Source organism: Musca autumnalis, unplaced genomic scaffold (assembly GCF_047663935.1).
Source record: "Musca autumnalis isolate F117 unplaced genomic scaffold, ASM4766393v1 scaffold_5, whole genome shotgun sequence".
Lineage (NCBI taxonomy): Eukaryota > Metazoa > Arthropoda > Insecta > Diptera > Muscidae > Musca > Musca autumnalis.
This window is the reverse complement of record NW_027412088.1, coordinates 69,552,849-69,563,251: the sequence shown is the minus strand read 5'-3', so window position 1 is coordinate 69,563,251 and position 10,403 is coordinate 69,552,849.

Sequence of the window (10,403 nt, the reverse complement as noted above, 5' to 3'; positions counted from 1 at the left end):
TCGAAAACTACCTCGATATCTCAAACCTACACTCCAACAATAATAGTAATTCCAAATTTCAGAATACCGACTTTATCGGTTCGCCCAAAATCAAATTGTACCAAATTAGTACCATTTAGTACTATTCGTACACATGAGTACATATTTTCAAAACCTCCTCCATATATCAACTCATCTTCAAAACCTTGATTTTCATTCCAAATTTCAAGATTTTAGCTCTATCCGTTCACGTAATACCAAATGGTACTAAATTTAGTACCATTTAGTACTATTCGTACACATGAGTACACATTTTCAAAACCACCTCCTTATATCAACTCATCTTCTAAACCTTGATTTTCATTCCAAATTTCAAGATTTTAGCTCTATCCGTTTACGTAATACCAAATGGTACTAAATTTAGTAACTTTTAGTACTTTTCGTACACTTATAGTTCGAATTTCCAAAAACCCTTTGGTACACCTTTCTAACTCTCCATCAGTGAACCTCATTCCAAATTTCAGAATTCTAGCTCTTCGCGTTTGCCTAATACTAAGGGTACCATATTTAGTACCTTTTAGTACTTTTCGTACCGTTCTAGTTCGAATTTCCAAAAACCCAGCCTTATCTGACACCTTCGGACCAAGAGTGACACTCACCCAAAATTTCAAGATTCTAGCTCCAGCCGTTTAGCCTGGGCGTTGATTATGAATCAGTCAGTCAGTGAGTCAGTGAGTCATCATTACTCAACTCTTTTATAAGTATAGATAATAAATAAATTGGCGGTTGTAAAATCTTGTATCCCTGTATCATTTGTTCATTCGTGCAACAAAGAATGATTTTTTAGAAAAAAATCAAAACTTTATCACCTTAGTACATATGCACATGTTTTGGTTTGAGAGAAGGGAAGATAAATAGCACCAAGAAGATGCTTTTATTTAATATTTGTTTAATGTTAAAATATTTCCTTAGTTTTCTTTATTTGTCGTAAATGCCAAATCCAGTCAAACTTTATTTTACAGATGTTATTTTGTCTCTATGTAAAAACGTGTAGTACCAAAAAACATTAACAGACATATTCATTTATGTGGCCCACGTTACGCTCATGTGATCTGTTTCAACTGATTCATGTATGCTCAAACAAAAAATAGTAAATTTTGTATAAATTTTAGTCACATTTACACATTTGCTAAAATTTATGTTCGTCATAAATTAGAAGGGAGTACCCCATAGCTATACGGTAATTATGACTATTAAGAAACGAGGTAATAACATTGAAATGAAAATATAAGGGGGTTGAGTAAAAATGTTGGGGAAATTTCGTATATTTATTTAGAAATTGTTTAAAAATTTCAGGAAGAAGGTGCAGTTAAAGTTAAAAGTTCAATATTAATGTGATTAAGAATCTTTTTTCTAGCCAAGTAATTTTTGAACAGTCTAACAATTTTCAACAGAGGCAAAATACCCCTTAGTAATGTTGGCTACATTTCCATATTATTTCAGCCATGTAAAACTTCTCCACAAGTGGTGTCTTATGACACGCCGTTCGGACTCGGCGATAAACTGTAGGTCCCATATCATTGAGCTAATATGAATCGCGGTGCACTCATTGATATGAGAGAAGTCTCTCTTGTCCCATCTGGGATGTTTGTGGAACAATTATATTATATATATTATATTCCTAAATTCGTTCGATTATTGCTAAGAAATTTGGGGTGTAAGTATATCTTTTGAATCTTTTAAATTTTGCATTTTAGCACTGTGCTTCATGCAGGGAAGGCAAAAATGTCTTTGGTTTACGACTGTAAATGGGGTTTTTACATTTTTTTTAACGTATTGTCTGTTATATATAAAGTTTAATTTGGCCTATGCATTTCCACGCATTTGGCCTAAATACAAGCAATTTAAAAAAATCTGTTTTTTTATAATTTTATATTTTTAATGCTTAAACATAATCATAAAGGTTACATTCTTATAAATTCAGGGATTTGTTAGCAATGCAGTACGAGTATTTTCTCAATCAGAAAGCAAGGGGCTGTCATGTAAGAATACACCTATATTATCCTTCAATTTTTAAAAGAAGACTCTATTGCAGGAAATTTCTACGTTTTAGTCACTTTATTTGACTTCATAAAAATTCTTAAAAAGTGTCTAAAATAACAAAATTATAATGTTTCTATATAAACAAATTTCAGCGCTAGGTGGGTTAATATTTAGTGTTTCTCAACATTGGAACACCATAGCGTATTATAAAGAAGAAATATTAAAATAATAATCATACGCTCTTGGGTTCCAATGTTAAGAAATTCAACATTTATTTTTTAGACATTTTATTATACCCTCCACCATATGGAGGGTATAATTAAATTTGTCATTCCGTTTGTAACACATCGAAATATTCGTCGGAGACCCTATAAAGTATATATATTTTTGATCAGCATAAAATTCTATGTCGATTTGATCATGTCCATCTGTCTGTCCGTCCGTCCGTCTGTCTGTTGAAATCAAGATACAGCTCCCAATTTTAAAGATAGAGAGTCAAAATTTAGTAAAGAAGTTTTTATTACTTGCAGGATGGTTGGTATTGAAAAAGGGATATATCGGTCCACACCTTCATATAGCCCCCATATAACGGTACCTCCCGATTTTCGGTATTTTGAAGGTTTTAGCTTCATTATCCTACTAGAATAGCTGAAATTTGGTACGTAGTCTTCTTTAGGGCTACAAAACTTTCCCCCAGAATTTTGTCGGTATCGGTCCACACCTTCATATAGCCCCCATAGAACGGTACCTCCCGATTTTCGGTATTTTTAAGGTTTTAGCTTCATTATCACACTGAAATGGCTGAAATTTGGTACTTAGTCAACGTCCAGAACTTTGTCGGTACCGGTCCATGTTCCTCCCATAGAACGGTACCTCCCGATTTTTGGTATTTTGAACGTTGTGGCCTCAATATTCCACCGAAATGGCTGAAATTTGGTATTTAGACTTCGTTGGGGGTACTCAAACTTCCCCTTTACATTTGTCGGCATAGGTTCACGCCTTCATATAGCCCCAATGGAAAAGTACCCCCCGATTTTTCGTATTTTGAAGGTTGTGTCTTCAATATTCCACCAAAATGGCTGAAATTTGGTATTTAGTCTTCAATGTGATATACAACTGTTCACCAGAAATATGTCTGTACAGGTCCACGCTTTCATATTGCCCCATTTCTGACTAAAATTCGTCCGTAGAGGTCCACGTTTCGACATAGCCCCCATAGAACGGTACCTCCGGATTTTCGTAATACTGAAGATGTGACGTCAATATCCAACCGAAATGGCTGAAATTCGTTATTTCGTCTTCCAAAAGTTATAAAATATAAAAGAAGAGTATTATCAGTATAATAAATAAACGCTTTAGACCCCAAGTATGTTTGGTCGAAATGTGTTTCAGACAATTTGGAGTTGATTTAGCCGAGTTCCGTCCGCCTGTATGTCTGGCTGGCTGAAGCGCACGATAACTCTCGAACGGATCAACCGATTCGATCAAAAAATTGGCTTTCGTAATATTTTGTCCAAACTTAGTTTATGGGTTATATCGGTCCACTCCTTCCGGTTCCTCCCCCACAAAAGTTCGGAAGTGGTCGGAAAATTTGTGCGCACGACAACTCTTGAAGGAATTAACCGATTTGGTCCATACTTTGCACATCGTGAAATTTCTACTAGACTTAGATGAAGTTCCAATATGGACTCAATCGATTCACTCCTTCGGGTACCTCCCACACAAAATTTCGGAAAAGTTCAGTTTAGGACCTGCTCTCGAATCGCTTTGATTTTTGTTGTAGCAACTTGTATTCACGGCCCCCCTATACAACGCTATAAGTTTCATCAGGGGCAAGTCCATACGTCCTGAGAAAATAGCCCGAAAGGTACAAAAAAACCCTATGACACCGTGTGTAGTGGTTGGAGCGCAAGATAACTCTCGAACGGATCTGCCGATTCGGTCCAAAATGTGGCCTTCGTTATATTTTGTGCAAACTTAGTTTAAGTTCGAAGATAAGCCATATCGGTCCACTTTTCCAGGTACCTCACAAAATCTCAAAAATGTTCGAAAAATATGTGCGCACAATAACTCTTGATGGGAGTGACAGATTTGGACCATACTTTACAAATCCTAAAACCCATTAAAAAACCCCTATGACACCATATGTAGTGGCTGGTGTGCTCGAACCGAATACTGCGTTCGTCCACACTTTGGATATTGTAATATTTCTTTTAATATTAGATGAAATTCGAAGGTGGTGCTTATAGGTCCACTCCTTCCGATACCTCCCCCACAAAAGTTGGAAAATATTCGCTCAAATGGTACGCGCGATTTCTCATAGACGTAGCAACAGATTTGGTCCAAACTTTGGATCTTTATATATTGTCGCAACTAAGTATATGTTCATATTTGGGCCCTATCTGTCCAATCCTTGTGGTACCACCCACACAAATGTTGAACATTTTTGTGTGGTTAGGGTCTGTTCGAGGATCCTTTGGACATTTTTACCGATATTATGTCTTTCGTAGGCTAGTGTGATAAAAAAGCCCTATCTATCGTTATCCCCGCAATTTTTTGAGCTTTAATCCTATTTATACTTTTGTCTTTTCATACGCCCAAAATTTTGAAAACCCCCTTAATACATAAGTTTTTTTGGGGAAAAATATTTCAATCCACACAGGCTGAGGGTATATCTCTGTCGGCAAAGCCGACTGATACTTTTTTACTTGTTTCCCTTCTCTTCTCTACTCCAGAGGAATATATGTGCATCTTTTGCCCATGCCTTTGGATCTATACGCGGGATAAGGGCTTGTTTTGCAAAGGAATTTGTTATTTCATTACCCCCAATCCCTATATGCCATGGTACTCATATAATGTTCACCGTGCCATGTTGGGAGTAGTTGTTTATAGACTGTATACATTCCAAGACAGTTCTAGATTTCACTGTCTTGGTTGTTATAGCCATGATGGCTACATTGCTGTGCGTAAGGATGTTTGCACTGGTTGCCTTTGTGTGAGTATCAAAGCAGTTCAGACAGTCTGTTATCGCTCGGATTTCCGCCTGAAGATTCGTATTGTGATCCGGCAGTCAGAGGGAGATTTTCGTTTCCGGTTCCATGATATATAGACCCAGTCCGCAGTCTCCTCTCTAGCACAGCCCCATCCGTAAACCCGCAGCTTCCAGTGGGAATTTGTGCTAGAGTTCCATCGATCCACATGTCTCTGTCTGATTTTAAAACTTCACACAAAGCTAATTCACTAGTTTCAGGAAAAAAAAACACTGAGTTCAACCTGTTGCATGAAAAATCAAAACTATTCGAAAGGACATATAATCCATATTCTAACTTGATCTTTGTCCCGTAGAAATATTACGATGTCCAAAGTTTGGACCAAATCGGTTACTGCCTTCGAGAGTTATAGTGCGCTCCAGCCACTACACATGATATTATAGGTGTTTTTAACAGCTTTCGGACGATTTTCTCCAGAAGTATGGAATCCTGAAACAAACTTGTACCGTCGTAATGGGGACAGCGAATACAAGTCGTCACAATAAAAATCAATGGTATTTGAGAGGAGGTCTCAAGCTGCACTTTTCCGAAATTTTGTGTGGGAGGTTCCCGGAGGTGTAGACCGATATGGTCCATCTTCAAACTTGAACTAAGTTTGGGCAAAATATTACGAAGTGCAAAATTTGGTTCGAATTGGTTGAACCGTTTGAGACAGACAGACGAACGGACGGACATAGCTAAATCGACTCCAAACTGTCTGAGACGAATTTTGTCCAAACATTTACACTAGGGTGGTTTAAAAAAAAAAAACGATTTCGGGTTTTTGTACTCGGTATCACCCTGAAGTGTTTAGCTTTGTTCTATTTTAAGATTGTAATGGTTTGAGCACAATCTGAATGTGTTAACAAGGGACACCAGGGCCTAAAATTTTCCATTGGCCCTATATAGCTAATATTAAAATCCGAGCCGATTTTCACAATTTTTTGTAGGATGAGGTTTTTAGGCACAATAAAGGAGTACACCTTTTTCACATGTAATTCGAATTATATTATTTGTAATTCGAGAATTTTATTTGTAATTCGTAACATTTCATTTGTAATTCGAATTATTCCACTTGTAATTCGAATTATGTTTTCCCCTTTTCAGATGCAATTCGAGAATTTTATTTGTAATTTGTAACATTTCATTTGTAATTCGAATTATTCCATTGGAAATTTGTATTATTCTATTTGTAATTCGAATTATTATATTTGTAATTCGAATAATTCCATCTGGAATTAGAATTATTCCATTTGTAATTCAAATTATTCCATTTGTAATTCGAATTATTGTATCTGAAATTCGAATTATTCCATTTGTAATTCGAATCATTTTATTTGTAATTTCAAATAAAATAATTCGAATTACAAAAGGAATAATTTGAAGTACAAATGGAATAATTCGAATTTCAAATGGAATAATTCGAATTAGAAATGGAATAATTCGAATTTCAAATTGAATTATTCCATTTGAATTTTATGTTGGTCATGAATATCTCGTATACAGTTTATGGGGTCTCAGGCGAATATTTCGATGTGTTAAAGATAATTAAACTCTCCATATTATGGTGGAGGGTAGAAAAAGAATGGGCGATTCACCGGAAAAGATGTCATGCCAGATCACTTAAATCATGTGGGGAGATTAAACAGCATCTTTGGCATCGATTGTATTCTTATCTCGCAATATATGTGTTACTCCCTTATTTATATTCGTGGAAAAGAGTTTTATTATTATTATCTCTATATAATCCCAACTTAATACACTGACCACTTATCACTTCGAACAAGATATAAATAATAATACAGCATCAGCCAGAAAGCTCGAACAAACACGCTCTAACACAAACAACATTGATCTTTACGGTAATTAAAAATGAAAAGTAATAAAAATTAAGAGAATTATGTGTAAAGCCCAATACACAATAGCATTTGGTGTGACAATACGAATAATGGTCATAAAAATACTTGTAAAATATATCTCCTTAGGAAAGCCTCCACTAAAGTATTATTGGGTGGGGACTAACGCACTATGTACAGCAATAAACCGCTAGAAACAGCTATAGCAGCTGTCCGTTTATAACAAAATTTTACTAAAACAAAATCACAAACTAGAAGGAACTCACAAACAGTTCAATAATAAATAATATTAACAACATGCAATTTAATGCTTACCATAAAACGTAAAACTAACTACAACAATGGCAACAGCAACAACAAAAACAAAAACAAAGGCAACAAAAACACTTTCTCAACTCCATAATTTATGAGCAAATTGCAAATTATGAATAATTTAAAAAAATAGAACAACTACAACAGCAATAGTTGATAGATTTGTTTTTAAATGGTGACATTTCACATTTTTAACGAGTTCCACTCTGAATTCTGAGAATTGCAGCAAATTTGCATTAAATTTCGGTCAGACTTGTTGGAGTGTCGGTCGGTGTGTGTGCGTCTGTCCTTCCGTTTTAACTGCTGGATATGTGTGGGCTGTTGTTCGAGCAGTGCTTGAATTCTCCAGAATGATTTGAAGTGATTTCATTTCCCATTGAAAGACAATTATTCAAAAGTGAAATGAAAATGAATTGTGAAATATGTCACCGGGCTGTAGCAGACAAATGAGACAAATGCATTTTTTTCTATATGTAAATTTTTGTTTTTACTTAAGTAGACTTAGAGGAGACTGAGTGTTCAATGCGCGTGGGCAATTTCAATGTATCGAGGTGAATTGCTATTATTTTAAATGAGTATTTTGAAATTTTGTGATATTTGATATTTTAGTTTTTAGCCCAACGGTAACAAAGGGACTTATCATTGAGAACCAGAGTACATGCTACTAATAAAGCTGTAAAAAATATTCTGTGGAATCAATGGGTCATTCGCCGACAACCGACTTAGCACCCAAACAAAAAAAAAAAAAAAAAAAAAAAAAAAAAAAAAACATTGTTCCACAACATCCCATACGGGACAAGGGAGACTTCTCTCATATCAATGAGTGCACCCCGATTCATAGTAGTTCAATGATATGGGACCTACTGTTTATCGCCGAGTCCGAACGGCGTGTCTAAAGACACCACTTGTAGAGAAGTTTTACAAGGCTGAAATACTCAGGAAATGTCGCCAACATTACTGAGGGGTATTTTGCCACCGTTGAAAAATGTTTGATGTTGCCTGGCCGGCGAATCGAACCACCGACCTTCTGCGTGCAAGGCGGGCGTGCATACCATTGCACCACGGTGGCATCCAATGACTCCTATTTATTCCGGCACATGAAGAAAGGAAATCGTGGTTTCTTCGCCAGAGAATGCCGCTGAAGCGTTTCAAACCCATGTTTTTGAGGAGTCTCTACAGTGACAATCACGTGGCCTTGTACTTAGAAAGGCGATACAGTCTGCCTGGCGCACACTGGTCGAAACCACTGATCTAGCTACGCGAAAGTAAGAAAATCGAACTATAAAATTGCGAAATATTTTCCATTGTATAGATTACAGACACTTTGCAGACAAAGATTTTGTTTTATAATTTTTGTTGTTGTAAATATTCACTCAGTTATTCACTATCAAATACAAGAGTTTTTGTTGCATCAGATTTTAAAAAATTTTTGCAAAAAATTAACTTCATATTTGTTTAACCGCCTCTTCATGTATGTCGCACGGAAACCTGTACGAAAAGAAAGCAGTTACCGTCTAAAAATGCGTTCATGTATTTCGCAAATTACCGTGGGACTGCCGTTAGGTATTCTATGCGAAATACTACTAATTTGAGTGAACATTTGTACAACTATGTGCCATAAATGATAGCCAAATGAGAAATAAATACAAAATCCACATATACATACTAACATTGGAATATGTGTGTTTTGTTTTTTTTTTTTTTGAGAAAATAAAATGTGTCGGTATTTTGAATTATTTTATTTGATTGATTTCTTCAAAGTAATGAATGAAACAGCCTTTAAAACGTACCTATAAAATTTTTATTTTGTTTCAAGAATGTGTTGCGTAAATTTGTTTCAAGATTTTCGGTGTTATTCGCGAGTTTACGTTCTACTCGACAGCTACAAAGCAAGTGAGTGATTTTGACATTATCTTTCGACAAGAGACAGTCCTTTCGAAATACATAAACCCAAATTTACAGGAAAAGTGTACGTTTACGTGTTATTTCGTATGGCTTGTCGGTCGCATAGATTTTCGTTTCGAAGGTGTTTACATGAACGGAAAATGGTTTTTTACACCCAGTTTATGTATTTCGAAACGAAAATGTGTGCGCATGAAAGACACCCAAACTTTAGTTTTTGAAATATTATTTCATTTGCTTTTGCTTCAAAACAAAAAACAAATTTGAAATACACACTCAAATTTGGTAGTTTTTCTTCCGCATTCGTTTTCTTATCGACATACATAAACAGGCCCCCAAACTTTACTTTTTGAAATATTATTTCATTTGCTTTTGCTTCAAAGCATTCGTTTTCTTATCGACATACATAAACAGGCCCTTAGACTTACGAAGCGCAAGAAACCTTTCGGTCGACATACATGAAAAGGCTGTAAATGTTAAATGCTTTCGTAATGAAACTGGACAAGATTTATATTCAATTAATAGCAGAGGGTGAGATTAAAATTATAAAAATTTGTTTGGGGTCTGGAGGTACTTAGTTATATAGCAATAAATTTTCAAAAAATTCAATTTTTTAGTGTTTTTTATGGGTTTTACGTGCTTGTTCCATAGAGTGCATCTTGTAAACTTGGCCGAAATTGGGTTCGATTATTTTTTTGGGGAATGAAATTGGACCTTCTGGATACGGAATAACCACATTAGGCTGCAAATCTTATGATGACTCCACTTTTAAAATAAGGAATTTTGCATGAAATTACCAATTTAGCTGTGCACTTGTATGGGAGCTATATCAAAATATGGACCTATCTTGAGAAATGATCCTACCCCCGGAGACACTATAAAACCCTATTATAGCTAAATATGTTATTAAGTGGGGTAAACCGAGTAAAAATTCAACGAATCGGGGGTACCATAAAAGGGGCTACATCGAGACTAAATCCGTGTTGAAAATGTTTTGTAAGAAGATTTTATACGCAGTGAGAACACGGAATGCAAAATTACAGCCAAGTTGGTTTACAAATGTGGTCATGATATTCAAAATACCTTAAATTGGCAGGTACGGTTACATGGGGGCTATATCAAAACATGCACCTACATATGTCCATAATTTTTAGTGAAAATATTTTGTGACCACTAGGAACCCTAACAGGGTGTTTTTGTAAAAATGCTTGCCTGTCACACGAACTTTTCGTACTAAAATGTATACGTTCAAAATTTGGTTCTTGTAAAATTTTACGAACCA